This window comes from Enhydra lutris, unplaced genomic scaffold (assembly GCF_002288905.1).
Source record: "Enhydra lutris kenyoni isolate GAN:26980312 unplaced genomic scaffold, ASM228890v2 scaffoldscaffold1, whole genome shotgun sequence".
Taxonomy (NCBI): Eukaryota; Metazoa; Chordata; class Mammalia; order Carnivora; family Mustelidae; genus Enhydra; species Enhydra lutris.
The window spans coordinates 105,213,622-105,241,119 of record NW_019154085.1 but is presented as its reverse complement, the minus strand read 5'-3'; the positions used below and the strand labels follow the sequence as shown (position 1 = coordinate 105,241,119).

At 49.1% G+C, this 27,498-nt stretch overlaps 1 pseudogene; it reads left to right on the top strand.

The window, feature by feature from the left end:
- The first annotated feature begins 3,231 nt into the window (after window positions 1–3,231).
- Window positions 3,232–7,647, top strand: LOC111140955 (annotated as a pseudogene).
- Window positions 7,648–27,498: the final 19,851 nt, after the last annotated feature.

Below are 27,498 nucleotides of genomic sequence, written 5' to 3'. Positions count from 1 at the left end.
AAGGCAGGTTTCCGTGGGACCAGCTCTACCGAGCAGTAGCAACAAAGGCCAGGAGCTGCTACTTCCAGGACAAATTAGTGAGTTCACAGGCAACTTACATTTTTGAGATGTCTAGAGGGTCATTCTGATTTAGAATTTGCCTGTTTCAGCTTTTCTGTGGCTCTTTGTGGAAATAGTTTAGTTCAGAGAACAGAAACCACGCTAGGTATTTTAGGCAGAAAGGGACTTAATACAGAGAATTAAATATTCACAAAGTTATTTGAGGGGACAAGGGGGTTCCAGCCTGTGTCTCCAGGGATGATGACCAGAACACCACAGAACAGGAAATGATTCCAGGAACACACTTCCCTGGCGGTCATCTGGGGACCAGGAAGATGCAATTGGGAAGGTAGCACTGCCTGGCCTGCCTAAGCACTGGTCACCGACACAGCTGCCTTGCGACCCGTGAAGCTGGACATTGGAAGCCTGAATCCAGCCCCTGTGGTCACCAACTGTCAACACTGTGAAGCGGGAGGCCACCCTGGTCTTTCTTGTTTGCCAGGAGAGAAAGCTTGAGGAAGATGACCTCCACCTTTCTTGCCTTTCCTAAGCTTGTGTGAGTTCTTGTAGGAAGAGTTTATTTTAAATCCAGGACTCCAAGGCGCCTGGGTGGCTCAGTCGTTTAGGCACGTGCCTTCAGCTCAGGTCATGATCAGAGGATCCTGGTATCGAGCCTGGTGTCAGAGCCCCAGCTCAGCAGGGGGCCTGCTTCTCCCTCTCCTGCTCCCCTTGCTTGTGTTCCCTCTATCTCTCTCTCTTTCTCTGTCAAATAAGTAAATAAAGTCTTTAAATATACATAAATAAATCTGGGACTCCAACTACAAGGGACCCTGAGAGATACAGTTGAAGTTTTCAGTCTGTGTGGTGAGAGAAGACACTTTAGAGGAGGGAGAGGTAGAGGCTGAGGTCCGTGTCTGCACCCTACATATTGGAATTTCTTTCTCATGGGCCAAAAATATCCAGCTTATGGATGGGAGAGGAGGCCGAAGATGCAAATTCTCCAAGGAGCAAGAATATAAAACTAAGGCTTCCTGACATCTGCACGTAGATGGCAAAAGGAGCTCCTTTCTCTAAGCTGGACAAGCTGTAAGGGCATTAAAGGGCAAGAATGTCTTAGGGCAGGGTTGTCCAATGGAAATTTTTGCAAGCATGGACATTTTCCTATCAGTGCTGTGTGATGTATTGGCTACTAGCCCTGTGCGGCTGTTGAGCCCTTGGCATGGGGCTGTGTGACTGGGTAACTGAATTTTTACTTTTTGCTAATTTGGAATTAAGTATACATGGTCACATGGGGTAGTGGCCGCCATATTGGACAGTACATTCTTAGAGTGTGGAGGCCAAGAAAAATTAAGGCCATCTCACCTCAGGTTTAGCCTTAGCATAAGTACAGCCATCTTAGCTCTGAGAGCCATCTCAGACCCCTGTGCCCAAAGGCTGAACTTTCCCCTACTTTACTTTAGTTCTAAGGACCCCCACCCTGCTTTAGTAACAAGAACCCCCACCCTGCTTTGGTTCCAGAGACCCCCACCCTGCTTTAGTAACAGGAAGCCCCACCCTGCTTTGGTTCCAGAAACCCCCACCCTGCTTTAGTAACAGGAGCCCATAAATACCCCTGCCTTAACTAAGGTGGGGGTCCAAGTCCCTACTCTGCTGTGTCGGGTATACTTGGGCCCAAGCTTAAGCTTGTCAAATAAACCCTCGTGTGATTGCATTGGTGTTGGCTCCTTGGTGGTCTCTCGGACACGAAAACTTGGGTACAACATTTGGAGGTCCTACCAAGATCTGGGAGACTCCCAGGACCCCAACCCAGAGGGTCTTGCGCCGGCTGGTGAGTGCACTCATTTTTATCTATTTGTGTGCATACTTTGGGAGCTCCAATCTGCATTTTTACCCGTAGGAATTCCGACTTGTATCTGGGTCAACATTGGCTCAAGCGGATGCTTGGCGGATCGTCAACCGGGAGTCTTGGGAGATGTCCCTTGCCCCTGCAGGGGGTTTGAGTCCCCCGCCGTTTCAGGGGGTTAGAGTTCCCTTAAGCGGTCACCAGGGGGTTCGTGGTCCCCCAAGGCAGCCAGGGGGTTTGAGTCCCCCTAGGCGGTCAGGTGTCTTGTTTTTGTTGTCAGTTGTGCTGTTTGTTAACTGTATGGGAATTTTGTCTGTTGTGCTGGTTGTTAAGTTTATGGGAATTTTTGGAAGAAGCGTCCCTTACCCACGCCTAGAGGACAAGATCCTCATCTGTGAGGAGAGCCAGCTGCCATTGCGGTTGGATTCTCCCTTAACTTCCTTTCAGTTTTGTCTTCGCGGCATGCTGGATCATTTGTCTGTGTGAGTGTGTTCTTGTTAATTGTTGTAAGTGTATGTGCCTTGTTGTGGAGTGAAGGCATGATGGGACAGACACAGACTACCCCTCTGTCCCTGATGATTAACCACTTCTCGGACATCAGGGAGAGAGCTCATAATCTGAGCACAGATGTACGAAAGGGAAAGTTTCAGACTTTCTGCACGTTTGAGTGGCCAGCTTTTAATGTAAAATGGCCCTGGGAGGGAACCTTTCAACTGCCTATTATCCTACAGGTTAAGGCCGTCACCTCAGAGAAAAACCACACGGCCACCCTGACCAAATACCTTATATACTGGTCTGGCAAGACATGATAGAGAATCCTCCCTTCTGGCTTAAACCTTTTCTCCCTCCCGAAGCAGGACCTACACCCAAGATCCTGGCCCTGTGGAAACCAACTCCTAAGTCTAATAAGAAAGCGGAGTCTGAACCAATGACTCCGCTTTACCCGGTCTTCCAGACACTCCCACGGAGTACCTGATTTTTCCGCCGTCCTACCAGGTCTCCCCCTCCCCGTCTGCCCCTCCAGCAGAAGCATCAGGGGCTGTCGAGGGAGTGCCACCACCTCTCCCCCCACGATGGAGGGGCCCCCATGCATGGGCCGGTGGCAAGGACATGTGGACCGACCCATTGAGCGGCCCCAGCCTCAAACCTGGGACCGGCCGATTCCACTGTCCTTCCCCTCCGTGCCATGGGACCCCCCGATAAAACAGGGGGACAACCAATGTTATATTGGCCATTCTCTACTAGTGATTTATGCAATTGGAGAACTCAACATGCAAAGTTTTCTGATAACCCAAAAGATCTGATTGGTCTTTTGGATACTGTTCTTTTCACCCATCGGCCCACCTGGGATGACGGTCAGCAGCTCCTGCAGGTTCTCTTTACCACTGAGGAAAGAGCGAATCCAGACAGAAGCCCGGAAGTCCGTCCTGGGTGACGACAGACAGCCAACTCAGAACTCCGATCTCATAAATGCAGCCTACCCCTTGTCTCTCCCCACTTGGGACTACAACTCGGCAGAAGGTAAGGAGAGGCTCCGGGTCTACCGCCAGACTCTGATGGCAGGTCTCAAGGCTGCAGCACGCAAGCCTACCAATCTGGCCAAGGTATGTGATGTAAGACAGGGTAAAGATGAGAGCCTGGCGGCATTCCTAGAAAGGATCATAGAGGCGTCCAGACAGTACACCCCTATGAATCCAGAGGCCCCAGAAACCCAAACTTTTGGCTTTTGTTAACCAAGTCGCTCCGGACATTAAAAGGAAATTACAGAAGGTAGAAAGACTAGGAGAGAAGAGCCTACAGGATCTGATAGTGGTGGCATAAAGAGTCTATAATAACAGAGAGACCCTGGAGAAGCAACAGGCTAGGATAAATGACCCTCAGACCCAGAACCTGGCTAAGATCCTACTGGCCACGACCATGGATGACCCACATGAAAAACAGAGACGTCTCAAGAAGCTGGCTTCAGGAGAAGGTAAGGGGGACGGCCCCCACCGAGAACACCCCAAACTGAATAGAAACCAGTGTGCTTACTGCAGGAAAGAAGGCCACTGGGCAAGGGTCTGCCCTGGTTAAAGGAATCCCCCAACAAAAGACCAAAGGCCTCCACTACTATCTTGGAAGTCGAAGAGTTAAATGACTAGGGGAGTCGGGGTTTGGCACCCCTCCCCGAGCCCAGGGTAACCCTTAAAGTGGAGGGGCAACCAATTAAATTCCTAGTAGACACCGGGGCACAGCACTCTGTCTTGCTACAAGGGAAGTTGGCAAATAAAACCTCATGGGTACAGGGGGCCACAGGCACTAAACAATATTCATGGACTACCCGAAGAACAGTGGTGTGGGCTGGGTAACCCACTCCTTCATGGTCATTCCTGAGTGCCACTACCCCCTGTTAGGCCGGGACATACTCACCAAGATGGGATCCTATATTAGTTTCCACCCTAAAGGGGCAAAGGTTCTGGATAAAGAGGGGCACCCGATCCAGGTGCTTGTCCTGAACCTGGAGGACAAATATCATCTTCACCAAATGCCCCCAGAACCAATGACTGACATTGACCACTGATTGTAGGAGTTTCCCCAAGCGTGGGCAGAAACCAGGGGGATGGGATTGGCCCAACATCAGCCAGCTGTATACATTGAACTAAAGCCAGGAGCAGAACCAGTCAGAGTCTGCCAATACCCCAACAGACGGGTGATGGACATGCACCCTACGGTCCCAAACCCCTACACCCTCCTTTCCACCTTGCCCCCAGATAAGACTTGGTACACAGTGCTAGACCTAAAGGACGCCTTTTTCAGCTTGCCCTTGGCCCCAAAGAGCCAAGACCTCTTCACTTTTGAATGGGCGGACCGGGAGAAGGGCATCAGTGGCCAACTCACCTGGACTCAACTACTGCAAGGATTCAAGAATTCGCCCACCATCTTTGACGAGGCACTGCATGAAGACTTAGGTGAGTTCTGTGCCAAACACCCTAATCTGACTCTATGACAATACGTAGATGATACCCTGTTGGCAGCAGAGGACCAGGAAACATGCCTACAAGGCACCAAGGACTTGCTCCAAATGATAGCAAATCTGGGATACCAGGCTTCAGCTAAGAAGGCCCAGATCTGCAGAATGGAGGTGAGCTACCTGGGGTACAAATTAAAAGATGGACAAAGATGGTTAACAGATGCACGGAAGGAGACCGTCATGAGAATCCCACAGCCTCGAAACGTCAGCCAGGTACTTGAATTCCTAGGGTCGGCTGGGTTCTGCTGATTGTGGATCCCAGGTTTTGCTGACATAGCTAAGCCCCTCTACGAGGCCATGAAACAAAAACAGGACTTTGTATGGACTGAGGCCATGGACAAAGCCTTCAATGACCTTTTTTTTTTTTTTAAAATATTTTATTTATTTATTTGACAGAGAGAGATCACAAGTAGACGGAGAGGCAGGCAGAGAGAGAGAGAAAGAGAAAGAGGGAAGCAGGCTCCCTGCTGAGCAAAGAGCCCGATGCGGGACTCGATCCCAGGACCCTGAGATCATGACCTGAGCTGAAGGCAGCAGCTTAACCCACTGAGCCACCCAGGTGCCCCAAAGACTTCAATGACCTTAAACAAGCCTTGCTTTCAGTCCCAGCACTCGGGCTGCCTGATCTGACTAAGCCCTTCCATCTTTACGTGGATGAAAAGGAAGGGGTGGCAAAGGGAGTCCTAATTCAATACATGGGCCCCTGGAAGAGACCGGTGGCATACCTCTCAAAGAAATTAGATGCCGTGCCGCTGGATGGCCTCCATGTTTAAAAATTATTGCTGCAGTGGCCACCATGGTTAAAGATGCAGATAAGCTGACTATGGGGCAGGAACCATACCCTGCCATTGAAGGGGTGCTCAAACAACCCCCGGAATGATGGATCAGCAGTGCCCGCTTGACCCATTACCAGAGCTTGCTTTTGAACCCTACCAGAATTTTGTTCCAGGCGCCAACAGCCCTAAACCCAGCGACACTGCTCCCTAACCCTGATGGGGACTCCCCGCCACGACTGCCAAGAAATCCTGGCTCAGGTGCACGGAGTCAGAGCTGATCTCCAGGACCAACCACTGCCGAATGCAGGTGACACCTGGTATACAGACGGCAGCAGCTTTGTCTGGGAAGGAATCAGGTATGCGGGGGCAGCTATGACCACAGAGACAGAGACTGCCTGGATGGAACTGTTAGCTGGGACTTCTGCCCAACGTGCAGAACCGATTGCACTAACCAAGGCGCTAACCATGGGAGCAGGCAAGCGGATAAACATCTATACTGATAGCAGGTACGCCTTTGCCACAGCCCACATCCACGGAGCCATTTATAGAGAAAGAAGACTCTTAACAGCAGAAGGAAAGACTATTAAAAACACGGCAGAAATCCTTGAGCTCCTAAGGGCCCTCTGGCTGCCTAAGGCACTGGCCATTATCCATTATCTAGGACATCAAAAAGCAGACATGCCAGTGGCCAGGGGAAATAGGCTGGCTGACTTAAAGGCAAAAGAGGCAGCTCTTTCAGTGGACCATGTCTTAGTGACCACACTGCCTGATCCGGGAGCACCAAGGTTGCCAAACAACCCCAACTACGCTGACGTAGACTTACAACGGATTAGGTGTCTGCCCGGGACACAATGCCTACATGGCTGGTGGAGAGCTGCAGATAGCAGCATAATCCTACCAGAGGAACTGGGACGGCGACTCCTATCCAAAATGCACAGGAGCACACACGGGAACAAAAAAAATGGAAGACTTGGTGTGACATGCAAAGATTACTATCAAAGACTCCCGATCAAAGATCGAACAGATTGTGGCAAGCTGTCACACATGCCAATTAACTAATGCCACCGCCCATGGATCTAACCCAGGCACCCGGCTCCGGGGGGACCACCTACTGGGAAGTGGACTTCACCAAGATAAAACCTGGAAAATACGGATACAGGTATTTACTGGTATTTGTAGATACTTTTTCGGAATGGACAGAGGCATTTCCCACCAAACATGAAACCGCACAGACCATGACCAAGAAACTGCTGGAGGACATCTTACCGAGGTATGGTTTTCCTGTTAAGATTGGATCAGACAACGGACCAGGATTTGTCTCTAAGGTAACACAGGGAGTGTCACTAGTACTTGGGGCAGATTGGAAATTACATTGCGCATATAGGCCCCAAAGCTCAGGACAGGTAGAGAGGATGAACAGAACATTAAAAGAGACCTTGACTAAATTAGCTTTGGAGACTGGTGGGGATTGGGTGACTCTCCTCCTCTTCACCCTGTATAGGGTGCGAAACTCCCCATATAAGATGGGACTTACCCCTTACGAGATCATGTTCGGTATTCCTCCACCTATTATTCCCAATTTAAAATCTGAGGTGCTTGCTGAGTTTGATGATCAACAACTCCTTTTCTCCCTCCAAAAGTTACAACAAACCCATGAACAGGTGTGGCCTAAGCTGAGGGCCCTCTACGAGACTGGGCCACCCCTGGACCCCCATCGATATCAGCCAGGAGACTGGGTGTATGTCAGGAGATACCAACACCAGACACTTCAACCACACTGGAAGGGACCCTACATCATGATCCTGACCACTCCCACCGCTCTCAAGGTCGATGGGATTATTCCCTGGATCCACTACACCCACGTCGGGCCACCTGACCCACACGCCGTTCTCAAGGACTTCGTCCCAGAATGGAAAAGTCAGCCTGACAAGGACAATCCCCCAAAGCTAAGACTGCACCGTTCTCACTTACTCCACTAATGTTGCTTACTTTTGTCAAAGACAGAGTCAGTACAGTTCAGCTCATGGTACTCAGACAGCAATACCAACCACCGGACCTTATTTCTGAGACCGGCCTGGACCCATGATTGGGTCCTTCCTTAGGTTCCTCTGAGAGGAGGAAATGTGGAGGCCGAGAAAAATTAAGGCCATTCCACCTCAGGTTTAGCCTTAGCATAAGTACAGACATCTTAGCTCTGACAGCCATCTCAGACCCCTGTGCCCAAGGGCTGAACTTTCCCCTACTTTACTTTAGTTCTAAGGACCCCCACCTTGCTTTGGTTCCAGAGACCCCCCACCCTGCTTTAGTAACAGGAAGCCCCACCCTGCTTAGTTCCAGAGATACCCACCCTGCTTTAGTAACAGGAACCCATAAATACCCCTGCCTTAACTAAGCTCGGGGTCCAAGTCGCTACTCTGCTGTGTCAGGTATACTTGGGCCCAAGCTTAAGCTTGTCAAATAAACCCTTGTGTGATTGCATTGGTGTTGGCTCCTTGGTGGTCTCTCAGACACGAAAACTCGGGTATAAGAGGTGCCCGGAAAAGTCTAGTGTAACTTCCTCACACTGTTGAAGACTGGATCAGGTTGGGTTTGGATAGGCCCAAAGGGAGAAAACAGTGGGGTTGGCAGGAAGCCCTGAAGAAGGCGTGGCAGGATGGGCCTCTTTTTTGGGAGTGACTAGATGTTGGAGCAAAAGCAGAAAGAAGGGACAAGGGTGCACCCTAGGAGGGGGAAGTAGAAACCAAAGAAGTAGCTCATTTGGGTTTTCCAAACAAGTCGGTGGATCCTCAGCCTGAAGAAGGTACAGGGGTTCAAAGGCTGGAATGGTGGGACGAGAAACCAAGCAAGAGGGAGTGGAGGCCATCTGGGCAAACCACTGCTGGGCTTGTGTGAAGCCAACCAGAGCCTACAAAGAATTTACTTTATGCAAGCCTGATGACCCAAACTGGCCTGCATACACAACAGGCCAATATTTAGCCAGCAACCAGAGCCTTTGTTTCCTATTGCTGCTATAACAAATGACCGCAAACCAGGAAGCCTAAACAACACACATTTGTTACCTTATCGTTCTGTAGGTTAGAAACCCAACTTGATCTCCCTGGACTATCATCAAAGGCTTGGCAGGGTTGTATTTCTTCTGGAGGCTCTGGGGGAGAATCAGTTTTCTTGTTTTTTCTAGCTTCTTGTGGCTGCCTGTGTCTGTGGTTCCTTTTTCCACCTGTAGATTCCCCCAGTGTAACCTCTGCTCCAGTCACTCCATCTCCTACTCTGACTAACCCTCAAGCTTCCCTCTTAGAGGAGCCCTAGTGGCTGCAGTGGGCCCACTCAGATAACCCAGGATGACCCCTGGGTTTCAAAACCCTTAACAGAATCACATCTGCAAAGGCCCTTTTGCCTAAGACAACATACTCACAGGCTCGGGGATTAGGATGTGGACATCTCTTTGGGGGTCATTATCCAGCCTCTGTTCCCATTCAGCCTCATTCCCTGTTCTCCAATCTGCTGTTACCTTGGACTTCCTCTTCCTTTCTTCCCCATTTGGCCCTGGAGAAGGGCCAGGTTTGAGGGGTTACTGTGTCCTGGGAGAACAGATCAAGGAGGGTCACTTTCTACATTTCAAGAGTCTAGACTTGAGAGAATGGAACAAACCAAGGAGGGTAAATGGACAAGTAGAAGTAGGCTGTCATCAGAGGAAAACCCCAAAGTTGGAGGGCAGGAATCCAGGGAAGCCAGGAGAAGACCTCCTGCCCTGTTCCCTTTGGCTCAGCAATGGGTCATATCAGACCCTAGGGTGATTTGGAAGATTTAGAGCAGAGGAAACTTGTGCCTCTCTAGCAGTTAGGATAGGTAGGCTTTGCTGCAGTAACAAGCAGCCCCAAATCTCATGGGCTTAACCAAATGAGGTTAATTTCTCACTGTCACTCCACATCCATTGTGGGTAGATGGAGAGCTCTCCTCATGCCTTCTCACACTGAGTCTCAGCCCAGAGACCCTGCCCAGGACCCAGGCAGTTGGAGCAACACCATCCCAACAACCACCAGCACATCAGTTTCCACAGCAGAGGAAATGAGAGGGTTAGCAAAGTGCAATCTGGCTCCTAGAGCCTCTGATGGGAGTGGACTCCTGTCATTTCTCACTCTTCATTGGCCAAAGCAAGTCATAGGCCACAGGGTCACAGGCCACACCTGGTTTCAAGGGGGCAGAGAAGTACAACCCTGCCTCACGCACAGAAGAACTAGCATCATTTGGGGATCAGAGCTGATGACCACCCAGATCCGGGGAGGTGACATTGCCCCGGGGAAGTGGCTACTCAAGAGGTCTGCTTGGGCAGATGGGCCCTGGCACGAGCTCACAGAGCTTTCCTGAGCCCAGGAGACAAGGGAGCTGTGGCGTTTCCTGCTGTTAGAGAGGGATAAGGCCGTAGCCGTGGAATGGGCACGCCCAGAGGCTGGGTGCAGGATGGCCTGGCAACCCGATGGCAGCCAGAATTAGGATGTTCCCGCCGAGGCCAGAGTGTGCTGGTGGTGACTCCATGCTCCAGGACAGGGACAGGGGATTCTGAATGGACTAAACTCCTATTTATACCAATAGCAGAGTAGGGGCTCCAAACAGTAATTAAGTTTAGTTGCAGGAGGGTCAGGTGCTATTTTACTCACACACACCACAGCCAAACATGAACCAAGGACTGACTTCATGAGACACGCAGGTGAACATGAGTCTGACATGTCGACACGCCTCCTGACATGCTGGTAATTCCCATGGGGGGCATTCACTAAAGCTCTTCTCTCCACCATTTGAAAAAGCTCTCCCTGGGGTGCCTGGGTGGCTGAGATGGTTAAGCGTTTGCCTTTGGCTCAGGTCATGGTCCCAGGGTCCTGGGATGGAGCCCTGCATCGGGCTCCCTGCTCAGCCTGAAGTCTGCTTCTCCCTCTCTCTTTCTGCCTGCCTCTCTGCTTACTTGTGATCTCTCTCTCTCTCTCTGTCAAATAAATTAAATAAAATCTTTAAAAAATAAAATAAAAAAGTTTTAAAAACCTGTCCTTAGTGACTTAAGTTTTAATAATGAATTAAATCATTTAAAATTCAAACATGCAATGCTGGACAAAAGGCAAGCATATTTTCCTTTACCAACCACTGAAATTGAGGGAAAGAGTTGTTCCTCTCTCCTCTTTGGACTAAGGCCCCAGGAGATGTCAGACCTCAGACCTCCAGCCCAGTCTGCATGGACCGGGGAGGGCTCCTCTCCTCCTCCTCCTCCTAAAGTCATCATTACTGCTTTGAAGAATCTTGGCCATGATAGGAGGTGAGATAACGGGTACCTATGGAACTTCCAGAATGTGCCAGAGACTGCTGGGCACCATGACATTTTAACCCATGGGAGCCCACAAGGAACGTGAGGCCAAGATGATCAAGAAGTTGCCTGGAGTTGGCCAAAGCCAAGACCAGCCCTCACTCCAGCTGTTGCTTAGAAGAACTTGACTGGCCAAGGGCCCACAGCCCCCAGGACCCCTAGCACCAAGGGCCAGGTGGAAGCCCTTTAAAGGGCTGTCAGGACAGGACCATGGGAGGAGAATCCCAGAATGGGGATCCAGCTGGTCTCCCTTTCCTGCCTGCTCAGCCCTTCTTGCAGATGGTGACTTACTGTGCCCGCAGGGGAGGCTCAGAAGCAATGTCCACAGTGGGAAACAGAGCTTTCCATAAGAGAAAGCTGGATCCAAGTTTAGCCATGTACAGAGTGGTCTGTGGGCCCAATACATGTGGTTCTCAGGTAACACTGTGCCCAGGGCTTCTGAGTGCCTCCCCCAAATTAAAATGGAAAACTGAGAGGTAAGGCCTGCCTTGCACCTAAAAAAGGCTCCAGTGTTCACAACCCCAGCTATCCTGCCAAAGAGAAGGCTGGTCCATGCCCCAGCATGCCCGCACCACCACACCTGTCTATGTCAGGCTTGGTGAGGATAGGGACAACAGCGTCCCTGCATTGGGTAGTCAGGTCCAGTGGCCTGGGGGCTCTGGGGTGACCCAGAAGCACCAACCAGGGGTGCCGGGCTGCCTCAGTCTGTTAAGTGACTGACTCTTGGTTCTGTCTCAGGTCATGATCTCCCTTCCCAGAGATCAAGCCCCGAATCAGGTTCCATACTCAGCTGGGAGTCTGCTTCCCCTCTCCCTCTACATCTGCCCCTCCTTCCACTCTTTCTCTCAAATAAATCAATAAATCTAAAAAGAAGAAGAAGGAGAAGGGGAAGAAGGAGAAAAAGGAGAAGAAGAAGAAGAAGAAGACGACGACGAGGAGGACAAGGAGGACGGGGAGGAGGAGGACGAGGAAGAGGAGGAGGAGGAGGAGAAGAAGGGGAAGAAGGGGAAGAAGAATAACGCAGACCCATGGGTAACCACTGCGTGGGAAATCCCATGACTTGGGAATTAATCTCAGATCCTGCACCTGGGAATCAAGGGAGCCAACAACAGACCACACACCTGACCTTGTGCGGGTGGGAAGATGGCGCTTGAGGCCATCCTGACATTCTGGGAAGCTGCGGTCTTTTGCCATCCTCACCACACAGCTGTCAGGGGAGTCACCTGGTTACGAGTTCATTTTTAAAACCCTCATTGTTCCAAAGTTAAATCCAGGCAGGGAAATTTGGCATATGTGCAACAGACAGCTCTTTGTGGAACTGGGTCCAGGGCCCTGGATTGCTGATTCCCTGTGGCCCCAGTGCTTCCCAGTGAGGTGTAGCAATATTTATGGGGCAGGAAGACTTCTTAGACAGCAGCCAGGTTGGAAGAGAGGCCCCACACCCACAAGCGGCCCCACATTGCACCGTTCCCCAGTAACTGACATGGGAGAGGAGCCCTCCCTGGTGCATGTGGACTGGGCTGGGGTCTGAGGTCTGACATCTCCTGGGGGCTTAGCCCAAGGAGCAGGGAGAAGCCCACTTCGGCAGAACAGGCTAGGCGGGTCACAGAGTCTTTTTTCCTAGCAGGGAAGGAAGAGAAAGGAGTATTTCTCCTCTCCCCCTGGGAAACTCTAGCTCCAGTGTCACAAACCCTTCCAAACAATCCTACAACAAAATCAACAATTTTTTCCAGTCCCTCTTGTTTCCTGGACAAGGTGGGACCCTTCACTCACACTGGGGTTGATGTTCTTGTGCCCAAATGTCTCCCCTACTGCTGCCTGTGTCACACTCTGTTTATGCACCTTAGGAGGTGGGGAGAAGGCGGGGTGGGGGGGCGGGGGCCGGGGGGGGGCCAAGGGAGAGTCCCTTTTTCTACTCTTATGAGTTGTATCTCTAGTCACCTGCAGGGGGTGAAGGTGAGGTGAGGGCTAGGTGGTGATTCACTGGGAGGAGTTCCTTGCTGAGACGGGTCAGATGTTGTGCGGCTCTGCTTAGGCCAGGACTTTCCCTCTCTAATGTTTTGGGGGTGCTTCCAAGGGACTTTCCCCAAAGCATACGCTCATCGTGTGTCTGGATGACTGAGTCAAAGCCATTCTGAGCTCTGAAGTTCTGTCTTTGGGACTGCTGGGGGTTGGAGGGTGGGTCATCCCTCAGCAACTGCCCTCCTCGCCACCTTACTTCCTACAGTCCTGCCTCCTTTCACCCCTCTTTCTCAGACTTTCACTAAGTGAAGGAATAATAATCACACCTGCTCCCCTGGGTCCTCCATGTGTGTACCTTGCCTGTTGGGTGGCCTTGCGTGTCCACAGCTGTTCTCTGCCATAGCATTAAGGCTAAGGTTCTCTCTTCAAAAAAATGCATCACGTGGATTTCTAAAAACAAGAATTTTTTTGGCAGGATCATAGAACCATTATGAAAATCAGGAAATTAACACAGATACAATATTATGACATAATCTACAGAAGTTATTCTGATTTCACCAATGGCCCCTAAAATGTCCATTAAAGCAAATGAGGGGAGCCTGGGTGTCTCAACTGGTTACGTGTCTGCCTTTGGTTCAGGTCCTGATCTCAGGGTCCTGGGATGGATCCCCTGTTGGGCTCCTTGCTCAGCAGGGAGTCTGCTTCTCCCTCATCCTCTGCCCCCCTCCCTCACTTGTACTCTCTCTCTCTCTCAAATAAAAAAATAAAATCTTTAAACTTTTTAAAAAATAAAGCAAATAAAAATCATTATCGTCTCTGAAAAGCACAGGTTAGTTATTTTGTAAAATTTTCCTTAACCTGGGTTTGTCTGATGTTTCCCCATACTTGGGCATTTTGTCAGGAATACAGCAGCAGAGATGCTGTGTCCTTCCGAGGGCATCATATCAGGAGGCACGCAATGTCAAACCTGTCTCATTGAAGGGAACATTCATTTTGATAACTTGTTTAAGAGGATATCCTCCAGGGACACCTGGGTGTCTCAGTGGATTAAGCGTCCACCTTCAGCCCAGGTCATGATCTCAGGGTCTTGGGATTGAGCCCTGCATCAGGCTCCCTGCTTGGCAAGGAGCCTGCTTCCCCATCTCTCTCTCTGCCTGCCTCTCTGCCTACTTATGATCTCTCTCTCTCCCTCTCTCTCTGTGTCAAATAAATAAATAAATAAATAATCTTAAAAAAAAAAAAAAGAGAGAGAGAGAGATTATCCTCCAGACTGGTCCACTAACAAGTTGCTCTTCTGCTTTTTGGAATGAATAAGTGGGTGTGCACTAAAAAAAAAAAAAATACAGTACAATGCATATTCCTTGTAACAAATTCAAACAACAAAACAAAGACCCCTTGTCCAATCTTGTATCTCAAAGGTAACTCTGGTTAGCAGTCAAATCTCGATCTTTCTTTTCTGTTTTTTTAGATTTTACTTATTTATATGTGAGAGAGAAAGAGAGAGAGCACAAGCAGGCAGAATGTCAGGCAGAGGCAGAGGGAGAAGCAGGTTCCCTGCTGAGCAAGGAGCCCAATGTGGGACTTGATTCCAGGACCCCGGGATCATGACCCGAGCCAAAGGCAGACACTTAACCTACTGAGCCACCCAGGCATCCCAACAGTTGACTCTCTTAAGATGCATTTAGATCAGGGGCTCCTGGGTGGCTTAGTGGGTTAAAGCTTCTGCCTTCGGCTTGGGTCATGATCTCAAGGTCCTGGGATCGAGCCCTGCATCAGGCTCTCTGCTCAGCAGGGGCCCGCTTCCCGCCCCCTCTCTGCCTGCTACTCTGCCTACTTGTGATCTCTGTCAAATAGATAAATAAAATCTTTAAAAAAAAAGATGCATTTAGATGAATATTTTCCTAGGAGTTTTCCCCAATATGTACGCATATTTTAAAATCAGAGTAGGATCATCTTACACAAATTGTTTTTGCAACTTAGTTATTTCACCTAACAACATCTGATCATAGTATTATTTATTGTTCATCATTGTTTTCATTTGCTTTTAATTATGACAAATGAGTGTAAAATTCTTGGCTATTAGTATTTCTTTCTTTTTTTTTTTTTAAAGATTTTATTTAGTTATTTGACGGACAGAGATCACAAGTAGGCAGAGAGGCAGGCAGAGAGAGAAAGGAAGGGAAGCAGGCTCTCCGTTGAGCAGAGAGCCTGATGCGGGGCTCGATCCCAGGACCCTGAGACCATGACCTGAGCCGAAGGCAGAGGCTTAACCCACTGAGCCACCCAGGCGCCCCGGCTATTAGTATTTCTTCTGTGAATGTTCTCTTCATCTCCCCAGTCCATTTTACAATTGGTCACTTGGCCTTTTCCTTCAGCACTCTGGCTGCTCTCTCTACAATGAGCAGTAGAGGGCAAATCAAAGGGCGGGGGTATTGGGAAGACTTGGAGGAACTAAGGGCGGTGGGCATGCTAGGGTTGCCGGAGGTGGCAAGTCTGGCTTGCAGGCCAACAGGTTAGACCTTGTTCTGCAGGAAATGGAGAGTTCTGTGCACGGGACCTGCCTAGATGGTCGTGCCTTCTAGAAAGATCTGTGGACATCCTCTGAAGAAGAGTGAGGCACAGAAAGGACTCTGGCCAGGGACATGCTTCCTGGTTTAGGGAGCAAATCAGGGAGCCGGCGGAGGCTTTTCAAAGCCCCTTTCGTTTGAAGGAAGTTTGAGATGGTGGAAAGCAAAGTTACTGGGAACTCCTGAAAACTGGCCATTGGAGACAGAGCTGGACTCCCGCCTTAATGGGCGTCTTTCATTATCATTATCCCCATTAGTGCTTTATTGTATTAGTTATAGCTAATTTACATTTTACTGAAGCATTGAAAACAGATTGCAGATGTTCGGAAACAGATGTTATCCTAATGTTAAGGCAAAACCATGAATATTTATGATTATTATTACCCACATCAAATTACCTCGCTTAAACAGGGAGGCACGTTCTAACAACTTTAGCTGGGAACCTGGCGAGGGAAGACAGAAAAGTATTGATGAACTTTTGGGCACACTTCAATTTTCCCTCACGTGGGATGCATTTTTTCTGCCTTCCCGTGGACCTGGGAACAGAGATTGGTTGTTATGGAACCAATTTAGGGATTTTCCTGCTGCTCATATTAATTGGCCAAGTCAGGATTTTCCATCTGGCTTTTTCCACCCTCTCCTTGGAGGAGGGCCTGCCAAGTCTTCTCTAACCTAAGCAGCGGTGGTCAGTCACTTCTCAGGCTGTGGGGGAGTGGCGAGGCTGGGCTTAGTCCTTCTCCCCGTGCACCTGTTGGGGGGGGCTGGAGCCCCCAGAAGCCACGTGGGGCCTTGGAGTGAGCCGAGTCTTTGTTTGGCACCCCCGAGGTTGCCAGGGCTCCAGGCTGATTCGCTGCCCCCGCAGGGTTTGCTCTTCCTTGGGCCACACTGACAGAAGTGTCAGAAATAGAGCTGGCCCTTTGCACTCTTCAAGAGACCACTTCTGTGTTCAGGGCAAACATTTGGGAAAGTGTGAGGAAATATAGCTGAGTGTGGTGGGAGAGGTAGTGCTCTATCAGGCCCTTCCGAGTCCTTTTATCATGAAGGACCCTTCCCCAACTCTGCCACGTACTTTCATATGTACAACCTACACCTGTAGCTCTTCTTGGGCAGGCTGCCTGTTCTCAGGCCCCTGGAGTCCCTGGGCACCAGGGCAGAGAATCAAAGTGCCTGGGAGCTGACCCCCAATCAGCTCTCCCACCCTTAACCAATGGATGGAAGGAAAGCCCAGATCTGTGACCTCAGGCTGGGACAGGTCTGAGGCCAAGTTTACCCTCCAGGGTCCCCCAAGGGGTCAGGCTGTAGTTCTTCCCTGGCTGGGCCTCCTTCCCAGGCTTCCTCATCTGGTTTCCCCTGCTGGTTTCTCCTGGGATCATTTCTTCAATAAAACCCCACTCAGGAGACCTCGTCCCAGGGTCTGCTTCTGGGGACCCCCCCACTTAAGACACAGAGGGTCCTTCTGTGGCAGCCCCACACCCTGAGATGACATGGAGGAACGAGGATGGAACAGATCCTGTGCAAGAGAAACTTCTGGACAAGTGGCGGAGACAAATGGGAAAGCAGACAATTTGGAGGCAGGACGGGAAGGGCACCTCTGTCCTATGGTGGACATTGGTTGAGGTGACACCACCAGCAACACCTGCTGTCCCTCTGGAACAGCCACTTCAGGCCACCCACAGAGCTGGGACTGTTGTATTCAATTCTCATAGTAGCCCCACAGGTAGGTGTTGTCAGCCCCACTTCCCTCCAAAAAAACGAATCTCAGACATGTTGAGTCCCTCACCTAGGGACATTTATTCATTTAGTGTGCTTTTTTCAAGAAATGTTTCCTAAGGTGACAAGACCCAACTAGGGTATGGGGGAGTTCTAGTGAGCCAATAGATACTGTCTCCATCCTCGTGGTTAGACTCGATGGGGAAGATAGCCACTAATACATCTAAGAATAGGAGTGCATATAATACATGTATAATTCCACACTGTGGTGAAGGCTATGGAAACAAGCAGGGTGCTGTGAGTCCATCATGGGGAACGGCCTGGAAGGGTGTGATTGGGCTGGGAGAGAAGGACGAGCAGGAGGTCCCAGGTGAAGGGAGTGGAGTGGTGAGCCTCCAGGCGGAGGGGCAGCATGAGCAAAGGCCCCCTATATAAGGTGTTCTGGGTGAGCTGGAATTGTAGCTGGAACATGGCTGGAGCAGGGTGGGTGGGGGAGAGGCTGGAGAAGCTGACCAGATCTTGATGCCACAGGGTTGGTCTCATTCTGGGAACTATCAGATGTACTGGCTCACACTGGAAGAGCCAGAGTCAGGTCTGAACTCCAAAGCAAGAGCTCCATTTCCAATCCGTGCCTCTAAGGACAAGGCTCTAGGAGCAGATCCGTGGGCTGGTTCCCAGATAGGAAGGAGGGTCTGACAGTGGGTCTGGCCTGGCTGGTCCAGTTGGCTCCTCCAGTGTGGGCTCGGTGTGCCTCTTTACTCTGAGCACCTGAACAAAATTCAACAGAGTGCAGGACCTCTGGATTTCCTCAGGAATGATCATTTTTCAAAGTTGAGTTTCTGGAAATAGGTGGAGGATTTGCATTTCTTACATGTTCTCAGGTGATGCTGGTGCTGGTAGGCTGTGACCACAGTTGAAGAACCACTGCCCTGGGCCACTGCTGAACCTAGCCCCCTAGCCCGGGGAGGCACCTCACCTGGGGTTCCCCTGAGAACCAAGCCATACAATGGAGTCGTGAGCATGACAGGACCCCAGCTTCCAGAGGAATGCTGATCCTTCACAGAATTATCATCAGGACTCAGGAACTGTGGACAGAACTATATGGCCTGATTAAGTCAGACCCACCCAAGAAAATCTCCCTTTCGATTAATTTAAGGTCAACAATCAAAGTTGACTGTCTTGGGACTTTAATCACATGTGCAAAATCCTTTCACAGATGCACCTAGAAGGGCATGTGTTGCAATAATTGGGAAAAGGTGTGTGAATGCTACAAAATGGCTACTGTTCCCATCCAAACTCTGAGAGAATTCCTCTCAGTGGCTCAGTATAACCAGAAGCATACTAGAAAGGCATTCTGGGGACTCTAATATAGCCTGGTTACACTGACAACACAGAGTGCTCCTTGTATTTTGGAGTGTGCCTACTGCTTGGCCTCATGTTCTATAAAATAGCTTCCAAGGTGGCAAAATTGTGTCTCTACAGCTGGGGCCTTGGTTGCAAAATGACAGCAAGGGAGACTGAGGCAGAGGTGTCCAGGGAGCATCAGGGTAGCACAGAGCACGCGTGGGAGGAAGCCTGCCTTAACCCAGGCTGGGGCACGGCACAGCAAGTCTTCTTCTCTGGACCTGTGGCTTCTCGCCTGGACAATGAAATGAGGAAATCCATGATCCTTAAGGACAAGAGAGAAGATTCTTGGAACTTCCAGATTAAAAACCCCAGGTCAAACATGTAGTAATGTGACCTGCATTGGGCTACTCAGTGCAACACCTTATCCTAGAGGAAAATGGAGCAGTAGCTTCAACATTCTGAAAGAAATTTATTCTCAATTTAGAATTCTATACCCAGCTAAATGATCATTTAAACGTGAAGGTAGAATAGAATTATTGTCAACCCTGAAAACCTCATAAAATTCAGTTCCCAGCCACCGTTTCAAAGGAAACTACCAGAAAATGTGATTGGGCAAAAGAAGAGTTTAGATTGAGAATGAGGAGGCCACGAACTCTATAAAATATGATGGAAGGGAAGGCAATGTCCGGGGATGGAGGACACCTGGAGGATGTCTGGTCCAGCTAGAAAGGCAATGTCAGAACTGGGCTTGAACTTTGAGAAGAAATATATTTACTGGCATATGACAGGCCTGTGGGGTATATGAAAAAATAAAAAACTGAAACAGGAATAAACCATAGAAAAATAAGCTGGTGAAAAAATATATTAATTATTAAAATAAAAGAAAAGAAATTCAAGAAAGGAAACAAAATTATTGCTTAGTAATGAACAATACTTATAGGACTAGTGTGATATAAATAAATACTGTTAACCCAACCAGGAATAATATATCACTATACTGAGGAGGTGGGGGAGGGGATGTGCAGGGGGTGCCTCTAACTTTAGGGGTGCCTAAAACTTAGCTATCCTGGGTTGCCTGGGTGGCTCAGTTTGTTAAGCATCTACCTTCAGCTCAGGTCGTGATCCCAGGGTCCTGGGAGGGAGTCCCACATCTGGCTCCTGGCTCAGCAGGGAGCCTGTTCCTCCCTCCCACTGCCTGCTGCTTTCTCTGCTTGTACTCTCCCTCTCTGTTAAATGAATAATAAAATCTTTTTAAAAATCTTTAAATAAAATCTTTAAAAAAAAAAACACTTAGCTATCCTAATAGGAAATCAACAATTAATACTAAAACGGGTCAATCAAGAAACTAGGTAGAAGCATATTATTAACAATAAGGTTGCCCACACCATAACAGACAGTAGGAGTGTCAAGAAACAAAAGCACTTGTCTTGCAAGGGTTGGGAGAGGGGCTAGGAGGCCATCGTATGAGCCTGTAAAAGAATAGTTGATTTCAAAGACCGTATGTTGAAATAATTTTGGGAAAAGATAAAAGTAATTTCAAAACAATGAAATGAGATAAAAGTTGGGGAAAATGAAGAATTATGAATATCATATTGGGGAGGCTTGCCATGAAACTATCAGATCATGGCACCTCCAGCTGTCCCAATCAGCCAACCTATCCTTCTAGTGCCTGGGAAAAATAAATGGAGAGTTGACCCCAGAGCCTTCTGGGGAGGAGACCACCAGCTTTGGCCAAGAAAAACTTTTTTGACGTTTTGACTGTTTGGGGCAAACAGTCAATCTGGAAGAAGAAACCTTTCAAGAGATTAATAAGGGCTTTGGTGGGTCATCCCTTCCCAACACTTACAATAACGGGCACTTGGGGAAAGAGTCTTGCCAAGACCTTGGGTGTGTGAGAAGAGCTGATAGCGTTTGACTATGTAAATAGCAAGAGCAATGTGTCAAGTGGCTTAGTGCATGGCCTTTCCCTTGCTTTAAAGAGCAAGCAGCTCTGTTTACAGATTAGTGCAGCCATGGGGCTGAGTTCAGGAATTTCACATCACATTGGTACTAAATAGCCAGGCAAATATGGTGCCTTGTACTAAGATATTTGTGTTCACACTGTAAATACAGGGCAAGCTGCTCTAGTTACATAACAAGTAAAGGTTGCATGTTCATAGCTAGGCAAACAGAGTTCCTTGTAAGGGGCTGTTTGTCCAAAGCTCTGTGTTTATCTAGCCAGCCCCTCTATTTTTGTAGTAGGGGATTCTCGGAAAGGTAAACGTAATCTGAGTCTACTTGAAACCGGCACTGGTAGCTCGGCAAACACAACCATTAGTGGGTCTTTGCACACAGTCAATCCCAATTATTCGTGGATCCTATATTTGTGAACTCAGCTAAAATTTATTTCTAACCCCAAAATCAATACTCACAGTGCTTTCGTGGTCATTTGTAGACATGGGCAGAGTGGCAAAAATTTGAGCCGCTCAATGTACGTGTTCCCAGCTGAAGTCAAACAAGGTGACTGCCTTCTTGCTCCAGCTCCCACTCTGTAAGCAGGTGTCCTTTCTGTGATCTATGTAGTGCCACATTTCCCACGTTTTTGTGCTATTTGTTGGTGATTTTACTGTTTAAAATGGCCTCGCAGCATGGTGCTGATGTCCTGTCTGGTGCTCTTGGGCACAGGAATGCCATGATTCAGACAAAATTCTTGTGTTAGATAAGCTTCATTCAGTTGTGAGTTACAGTGCTGTAGGTGTGAATGAATTGACAGTAGATATTGACCAAGTTGTCTTTGGTTATGCATTGATTGGTTGACAAAATGTTGGGACGAGAGACACACAGGAACCCAATCCTTCTTCTCCCCTAGGCTCAATGGTTCTGTGTTTGATAATTCAGTGTTCACCATGACGTTATTATAGACCATCACTACCTCGAATAATGAGAACCAATTTTAGTTACTGATATGCAGTAATTGTTTCTGTGGTTGCCTCCCCAACATCCACACCTCCCTCCCCCATGTGGAACAATCAGCTGCAGAGTTTGGATGGACTTCATGTTACCCCCAGACACAGGATTGGACCCATACTTGTCAAAGTGAATCCCTGTTGTCCTATCCCTCTTGTTATAGTGATTTGGTTCAAAAACAAAATCATGTTCTAAACTGACCCAATCAGAGTTCAGTTTGCTTAAATTACATTTCCCCAGAAGTAGGACTGCCAAATACAAGACTCCTAATGAAATTTAAGTTTCAGATAGACAACAAATCATTTTTAAGTATAAGTATATCCCCAATATTTCATGGGACATACTTACACTAAAAATGATTTGTTGTTCTATGAAAGTCAAATTTAGCTGAGCTTTTATGTACTTTTATTTTACTTATCATTAATATTTATTTTATGGTTGTTATTATTATTATTAACTGTATCTTTATTTGCAGAAACTGGCAACCTTACCCAGAGGCAGACTCTGAAACGGGAATTCCCGTGCAGGTGGCGTATTAAGGAAGTGCTCCCGGGGGAGATCAGTGAGCGCAAGGGGGAAGCCATGCAGGGTTGAGATTTCAAGAAAGGTACTGCAGAAGGGAGCTGGTTCGGCGGGAGAGGCACACTTCACCTGAGGCAAGGGAGCTGGGTTTCCAAAACACACACTAGGCAACTTTTGGCAAAGGAGTGCCCCCCATCCCCGGTAAGGTCAACTCTCTAGTGCATCCAGTTCTTTGGCTGAGCCTCTCCAGTGACTCAAGGTCAAAGTTCTACAAAGTGTGTTAGGTGTAGGCAGTTAAAAGGAAGGGCACGGGGAATCAGTGGAGGGGATCCCAGGGGACTTGAGGAAAGCGTCCCCAGTATCCACCCTAGAGCTTTTGTTCCATAGTTGGGAAAGAGACCTGGATGTCACCCAGGACCTTTATCCCCATTTGCTATTACAGCAAGGTTATTTGCTAAGCCCCAAGGTTATTTGACCTTTGTCTTGTATCTCAAAGGGCAGGCAACTGGAGTGGGGCCAACAGGGTCCCCCCATCCCTGCCCCGGTTCTGTTCACCTGAAACCTCAGAATGTTGTTGGGAAATAGGAGTTTTTAATAGATGAAATCAGTTACAATGAGGTCATATTGGACCAGAGGGGGTCCTAAATCGAATATTACTTCTGTCCTTATAAGAAAAGATCACACAGGGAAGACGGGGGAGGCAGAGACTGAAAAGACTCAGCTATAAGCTGAGGGTTGCCAGGAGCTGCCGGAAGCCGGAAGAGGCACGGAAGGGAGAGTGTCAGAGGAAGCATACCCTTTCTGACACCTCGACTGTGGACTTCTATCCTCCAATCTGTGAGGGAATAAATCTCCGTCATTTTAAGCCACCCGATCCGTGGTAGGGGCCAACGACTCTCACTCAGGTGGAGTTGCCTGAGTTTCTCTGAATCACAGCTGACTCACCGGCACCTCTCTCAAGTACTGCCTTTGGCGAAGGTGCTAGAACCAAGGACAGAAGGCACGCGCCGAGTTGCTGGAGATAAGTTACACGTTATCAGCTTTGTTGTTACATCATTCCCAGGGACTTCCGCCTCTCCAGGCCTGTACCACGGGGACGAAGCTCTCCTTCTATCCGTTGTGAGAATCTGGGTCCCCAAAACTGTTCTGGTTGCTTCCATCCACAGGGAGGGACATTTTTGATGCCTGGTGTTTATCACATGGAGTAGTTGATACTGTGAGAAACGCGGGATGGGTTTTGTCATCTAATTGTTTGAAACAACAGCTGTTTCCCCGTAGAATTGGCCAACGCCTTGGGTCTGGGTGACCCCGATAGACACGGGATCTGCAGCCCCCACCCTGGTGCCTCCCTCCACTTCCCCCACAGTGCTCATGGCTCCTGGGGAGTCTGCTGCTCCAACTATGGAGGCCCCGTCTGATACAGATGGCCAGGAGGCAGGTCAAGGTCAGAAAGCATGGTCCCCTGGCCCCGCCCAGGGCTCTCTGCTTGACTCCCTTGGGCAAGACATCCTAGTTTCTACTGCTTCTTTCCCTCTGGAATTCCTAGGCAACCTTTACCCAGAGTTGACAGTGCATGGAGCGCTCTGTGAACATTGAATTTTAAGTGGCGTCTCTAAGTAACAGCCACAAGTGTCCTAGCAGATAAGTAAGCCAGCATGGTTCAGCCTAGATGGACTACCTCATCATAGGATGGGTCCCCCGGGAGGCAAGCAGGAGCCCCAGATCAATCGCCTACTGAGACAGTGAAGCAGGCAAGAAGCCACCAACCCACCTCCACCACCCCCCTGTGTCCCAGACCTGGCACTGGGGGACACATGAAGGGAGGCTCTTTTCCTCTTCCTTCAGCAGACCCGACTGTTCTGAAATGTTTATACAACACAAAGAGCAGGAGACTTCTGGGGAGGGAAGGCAAGAGAGCGGGGTTCCAAGTCCTGCAGAAACTTGCCAAAACAGCTGGGCGTTTGCCTGTCGCCGGCAGAGGCTTTATCTGTGCTGATATATACACAGATTTCTCTTTGAAGTCCGTGGAATGTAATCAAGAGATTTTAAAAGTTTGGTTTTCTGAAATTCTCTTTCTTAGAATTTAGGTTGTTTAAAGGGGTCTGGAATGTTTGGGAAGGGCAGGAGGGATGGGATTTCGTTTGCTAGTGCTGCTTCTTAACTGAATAACCTTAGGCAGGTTAATAATGCCCCACTGAATGTGTTCCACTGTCTGTAAAACCAGGATGGATCCCTCCAATATCACTGGATTGTGGTGGAGATTGTTTGAGCTAATGAAGAAACATCAGAACTCCACCCCCTACCACCCTCCGCCAATTCCTATAGGGGCTCAGTGTCCCCAAGGTTATTTGACCTTTTTCATATTTGTCACTGGGAGTCCCCAGGAACTGGCTTTGGATTTTGCTCACTCCTTTCCATTCTAGAGCCCCACAAAGGACAACAGCTCAGTGTAAGCCACCGTCCATCCCTCAGTTAGAAGAGAACTTTACAAACAGTATCATGAACTTTAACATAATGGGGTGCCCTTCTTCTTTGTAGTCCCTAACTCCTGGTCATCCCCTACTGGAGGGACCACCCCACCAGTGGTGGAGACCCCAGTGGCCAGTAAACCTTTCTTCTCAGCCTGAGCTGAGAACGGCTCCCAGAACAGCTAACACCTTGGTCCTCTGAAAAGACGATGCCAGTTCTCTTTGCCATGTGCCAACTCCAACACTTTGACCACAGCCCTGCGCCCTGTGGAGTGCTCCTCCACTGAATGTCATTCCCAAGTGCTGTCTTAGGTCCGTCATTATCCTGAAACATTGGTTCCAGGGGCTAAATGTCATGCTCACAGATTCAAGTACATAAAAGTGAATCTCCATCTTTAACATCACTTAATTTCTGTTTGACAGATCCTAGTTACTTACTGAAACAAAATCAGTGATTTCTTAGCCACTGTGGGTCTAAAATTTTGTCAGTCCAGACTGCACGCCCTACACCGGGGACCAGACGAGTTTTGGGAGGGAGGAGATGTTAAGCAAATGTCCTGAGTAAAGATGTTTCTACTTCTCAGAGGTTATCTGGCTTGAACTTGAATAGGACCAAGATGTGCCACATCCTATCCTGTGCTCCTTCCAACCTGACCCCCCTCTCCTGACCCCTCCAGATACAGTCCTGGGATAGAGCTGAGCCCTCACCCCACCTCCCGGGCACCTCCCTCTGGTTTCGCACCCGAGACCCCTGGCAGGTCCCACGGGCTTGCTCTCACAGCTAACCTGCCCATGGAAACTCGTGGGCCCTTCCCTGCCACTCCATGGAGCCTAGACGCCACCCTGCCACTCTTTCCTACGTTCCACCTGTCACACCAGGCCCTGTGGCTTTCACTCCTCTCAGTCTCGGCTGCACAGTGGAATCATTTTACCTTCCTGCTCTGAGCTCCCCCCAGGATTCAGGGCCGTCTCTCATGTCCCCCCTGCCCCAAACATCTCTTTGTTGACAGCCTTATCTTTATTTAAAAAAATGCAATCAACCCATTTTCAAATCCCCCAACACCACCCACACCATCGAGCTGTCCTCTATCAGGATCTCCATGCCCATCTGATGGGCCTCGTGTGTCTATGACTCCACTCTTGGTCAAGCCAGTGGTGGCCGGGTAAGGGGTGTGGGTGGGCAGGAAGTAGTGGGCCCTCCTACCACCCTGCTCAGGAAAGGGCAGTTGTATGAATCCTGCTCAAGGTCATTCGCCAAGAATTCGTGGATTGGGGATGACACGCACTGCTTGCCCTGCAACACCGGGCCGCTGCTCGGTGACGGCTTCTGCTGTCTTCTGGGCAGAGGAGCTTTGTTGGCTGGTGTCCCCATTTCGTATCTGAACCCAGCAATTAGCAAGTGCACCCCGACCCAGTCCCCTTCGCAATGACACTTCCCTCCTAGCCCAAGGATGAAGGCCCTTCCAGGTTAAAAGTGGTTCATATGCAAATCACCTTCTGTGAAATGGCAGAATGTAGTTCTCCAAGGGCTTCCAGAAAGGACAGTTCCGGGGGTTGAATGGCAGGTTAATTCTGATCCACAAATTAATTTTGTCTCTTTGTATATCAAGGGTGTGCGAGACTTATTTAATTTGAAATAAATGTAATTATAGAAATGAATGAGCTATCAAAATTTTAAACATATGATCCATCAATATTGGCATGATGTGAGTGGCTGGTTATTATAAATAAAATGGGTCTTTGGCAATATGGAATTCAATTTCCCCCACAGAGTGTCTCATTATATCTTGACATCTGGGTTAATGCTAAATTACAACCCTTAATTTCCAAATCGGAGCTTAATTTCTAAATAAGAGGTTAACATAAATAACGTCTCCAGCTGTGGGGCTTCTGGGGGCTCCGGGAAGAGAAACTTCAAGGCAGAACCGTCTGTGGTTTTGTGCAATTATCCACCCCTCCGAGTTCTCTCCCACCAGTCAAGTGCTAGCTTCGGGGCAGAGATAGGAACCGTGGAGGCAGGGCTTTCTGGCCATTGGGAGCTTCCCCGGGGCTCCATCTGTTTGGTGTGACTGCGTGAGGCAGTGGAGAGTTTCCAGACAGAGCTGTCCTGCTGCCTGAGCTCCTAGGGCTATGACGGGGCACCATGTTCCCCACCTGCCCCAGCCAGCCAGCCCCGGGAAGACTTGCCAGCTCCACAGTGCACCCGACACAGTGGGGCAAAGGCAGTGCTCCATCCTGCCGGGGACTATCACCAAAGGGGACACAGAGGGACTTCATAACCCACATTCAAGGCGAGCAGAGAAAGGCAGACTTCTTTATGGGACCAGTGGAAAAATACGGCAGAGCCAGAGAAAGTCAAAATCATTCTGATGACTCAGAGGAAGAAGGCTCCCCAAAATGGCTCATTGCAAGAGTCAGATATAATCTCAGCAAGTTGTCTGGCAGTCTCAAGATGATGTCCGGGACCGCCGCCTCCACAAGACAAAAACAGGAATCCTGGAGGTGGGGAGGGGCTGTGCCCAAGGTCAAGGTATGGTGGAAGGCAGATTACAGTCCTCCCCAGGGGCAGTAAAGGGCACAGGGGATAGGGACAGCAATGGAATTGATGGTGTGGAGGACCAACTTGGCAAGTTCGCCCAGATCGCTGAAAAAAGGGGGAAAATCAATGTGAATGATAAAAAATTAGTAAACTACACATTGAGGGCAGAGAACTGAGTCAATTTCAACATGAACTTAGAATACATGTTCCTGAGGAAAGAGCTTCTGCTGAAATCCCCGCAAGTCAGACCTTCCCTGACCAACTTCATCCTCCCCAACCCCTCTCTCTGCTTTATTATTCTCCACAGCCTGGCCTGCTGCCGCACGCTGCCTGGAGCCCTTGTTTATTGTTTTCACTTGCTCATTGACTGTGCCTTCTACAATCTGTAAGTTCCCGGAGGCAGAAATTTTATTTTATTC